This window comes from Lactuca virosa, chromosome 8, assembly GCF_052849685.1.
Source record: "Lactuca virosa cultivar CGN04683 chromosome 8, Lactuca_virosa_CGN04683_v6, whole genome shotgun sequence".
Taxonomy (NCBI): domain Eukaryota; kingdom Viridiplantae; phylum Streptophyta; class Magnoliopsida; order Asterales; family Asteraceae; genus Lactuca; species Lactuca virosa.
The window spans coordinates 222,615,964-222,619,737 of NC_136433.1; positions in this window are offsets into that span (position 1 = coordinate 222,615,964).

Consider the following 3,774-nt stretch of genomic DNA (forward strand, 5'->3'; position numbering starts at 1 on the left):
CCCGCATGATTGGATTCTGCTAAACAACATCTTGCTATGTGATCCACAGCAGTACCAGCCAATCATAGATCATATCAAAAGGATGTTGGTCTGCTACATCCATGAAGTAGCAAAGCTTGATCAGGAAGTTGCGACTGCCCTAAGAAAGAAACCGATTGTCAAACCAATATGGAAGACGAACGACCTGAACAAGATGCGGTTAGGGAAGATTGACCCGAAGTTCCATTCGGTCATGTTCACCAGGGGCGATGACCAAAAAAGTTTGTTCGCTCTTGAAGACAAACACTTGTTCTCCTCTACTCTTTTGGAGCATATCATAGATATCATTCACAAGTGTAAACAGAATAGTGAAGCCGACAAGAAGTACTTTACGGACATGCTTCGGTGGTATTTAGATTTTCGTCAGACTATTCTTGCTCTAATACCGTTGCTGTTCAAGACTATTCGCAAGTCTACCATTGCTTAACCGAAGTGAATTCTCGTCCCAATTGACGCAAAGGGGGAGATTGTTGGGTTTAAGGTGTTGCGTCTTGGGCCTTAATGTCTTATTTATTATCTGTATCCGGCTTGGGCCTATCCAACCGTGTCTTTTGTATTAGGTTTTTGTTATTTATGGTGCATGCATGCATCTCGTCTAGTACGCTTCTGGATTGATTTTCTTGATCGAGTTTTGTAAACCCTAATCCTACCTCTACAGTAGCAATTCACTATGAATTCTTCTGAGGCAGTGAGCTTATTAATCATTTGACACATGTTTGATTAGTTCTGTGTTCTTTATTTGTCATTGCTTTATTTGTTTCTGCTTGAATCTATCGATCTAAGATTATTTTAATCTCATCACTTGCACGGTCCGATGTATCTGGGGCCCAATTTGCCCCGCTTCCTGAATCAGATGACACCTTTCCAAGGTGACACCTTCAAGAGGACCATATCCCCGACCTAGAATTGCAGGTCTGAATGGCGCTTGTTAGCATAACTTTTCTGCCGACTCTGAGCAGTTTGAAGTCTGCTCCTGACCAGCTGTATCCTCTCCGTCGTCTTGAGTACCACTTTGGTACTCCCTATGACCCTCTGTCCAACCTCACCCCAACATATCGGGGTTCTACACTTCCTCCCGTATAACATCTCGAAGGGAGGACGGTCAATACTCGCGTGGTAGCTATTATTGTAGGAAAACTCTGCCAAGGGAAGGTAGGTATCCCAGCTACCACCAATGTCTAAAACGCATTCCCGTAGCATATCCTCCAAGTTTGGATGGTGCGCTCGCTCTAACCATCCGTCTGCGTGTGAAAAGCAGTACCAAAGTGCAGACGAGTACCCAACTCTTCGTGAAACTTCTTTCACAATCTGGAAGTGAACCGCACGTCCCTGTCATAAATCACAGAAATTGGAACTCCGTGCCGTGCCACTACCTCTCTGATGTAGATGTCCGCCAGCTTCTCACCTGAAATGCTCTCCTGGATCGAGATGAAATGGGTACTATTGGTCACCGATCCACGATGGCCCAAATAGAATCCACTCCTCGTGCGGTCCTAGGAAGCTTTATGATGAAATCCATCGTAATATCCTCCAATTTCCAGATAGGGATATCCAACGGCTGCATCTTGCCATGAGGCCTCTAGTGCCCTGCCTTGACCTTCCTGCAGGTCAAGCATCTCTCAACGTACCATGCTACATCCCGCTTCATGGAGGGCCACCAATAGTCAGGGAGAAAATCTATATACATCTTCGTCGCCCCGGGATGGATCGAAACAATGACAACCCGAAATCTCTACCTATCAGTCAATCCAATCAATCAAAAGTCAGACTTGTTTCTACTATTTGTTTACTATGTTTGGGATCAGTTTGAGAGTCTCTAAGCTTAGTACACTCAAGGGTTGACGGTTAGGAAGTGTTGACATGGAATCTAGGGTTTGCGTTCGAGCCTGATTCACCTTCATAAGGTGTTCACGACCGCAAACTAGGTTCACGGCCGTGAACCCATGTTTCGCCATGAACCCCTATATATATATATATATATATATATATATATATATATATATATATATATATATTACATATATATATATATATATATATATATATATATATATATATATATATATATATATATATATATATATATATGTATATACATATATATATATATATATATATATATATATATATATATATATATATATATATATATATATATATATATATATATATATATATATTTCCCTCATTTTCCACCTCATTTCTCCAACTCCAGCCGTGAACTACCCTCTTCTCTCTCGAGTATCATCAAAGGAAAACCTCCTTTCTCCTAAAAAAACGTAAGTGTTTCATCCTTTCTTGTTTATCATTGAAACCTCCTTGCTTCCATCCATTGATTCATCACTTACTCATCATCATCTTCAAGATCTTCAAGGGTTCACGGCCATGAACCCTTCATAAGGGTCGTGAACCCTTCATAGGATCTTGGGCCGTGAACTACTCTTGTGTGGCCATGAACACCATTATGTCCCTCATTTTCAGTTCTAACACTTAATTGAAAGTGTTTGCTACATCCTAGGGTCGTTTCCTATTCACACCTGTCCACACAAATTAAGGAGGCTCAGCAGGAAGCCTTGAAACCTGAAAATGTGGCGGGTGAAACCCTGAGAGGAATGGAAAAGAATCTAGAAGTCAAGGGTAACGGAGCTTTATATCTCATGGACCGGATCTGGACACCGAAGCACGGTGGTTTCAAAGGTGTGGTCATGAAGGAAGCGCACCACACTCGATACCCCGTTCACCCAGGTTCAGATAAGATGTATCGGGATCTCAAATAGTTATACTGGTGGGCTAACATGAAAGCAGAGATTGCTACCTTTGTGGGTAAGTGTCTTACTTGTGCCAAGGTTAAGGTCGAATACCAGAAACCCTCAGGTCTACTACAGCAACCTTAGATACCTGAGTGGAAGTGAGAGCGGATTACCATGGACTTCATAACCAAGTTTCCCAAGACAACGGGTGGTCTCGATACCATTTGGGTGATCGTTGACAGGTTGACCAAGTCCGGACACTTCCTACCTATCAAAGAAACCGACAAAATGGTGAAACTAACCAGAACCTACATCTGAGAGATCATACGACTACACGATGTGCCCATATCTATTATCGCGGATCAGGATAGTAGATTCACCTCGAGATTCTGGTAATCGCTACAGAAGACACTAAGAACTAGGCAAGATATGAGCACAACCTACCATCCGCAAACCGACGGACAGAGTGAGAGGACCATCCAAACCCTAGAAGATATGTTGCGAGCCTGTGTGATCAACTTCGGAAAGGCATGGGATACTCATTTACCCCTTGTTGAATTCTCTTACAACAATAGTTATCACACTAGCATAAACGCTGCTCCATTCGAAGCCCTCTATGGCCGGAAGTGCAGATCCCCTCTGTACTGGGATGAGGTAGGGGACACTCAGTTAGCTAAAGGGCAAGTCCCTGACAGCAGTCTCACTGGTCCGGAAATCATCCGAGAGACGACAGAAAAGATTATACAAATTCGCGATCGACTGAAAGCGTCGCGAGATCGACAGAAAAGCTACGCAGACAAACGGCGAAAACCCTTGGAATTCCAGGTCGGTGACTTTGTTCAATTGAAAGTCTTTCCCTAGAGGGGGATGTGAGGCCCTGAAACTGAGGATCTGGGCCAGAGATCAAACAACAATCAATCAAACAAGATTAGAATGGAGTAGAAGAAGATTAAACCAAGCCGGGCGTTTACGGCCGTAAAAAGGT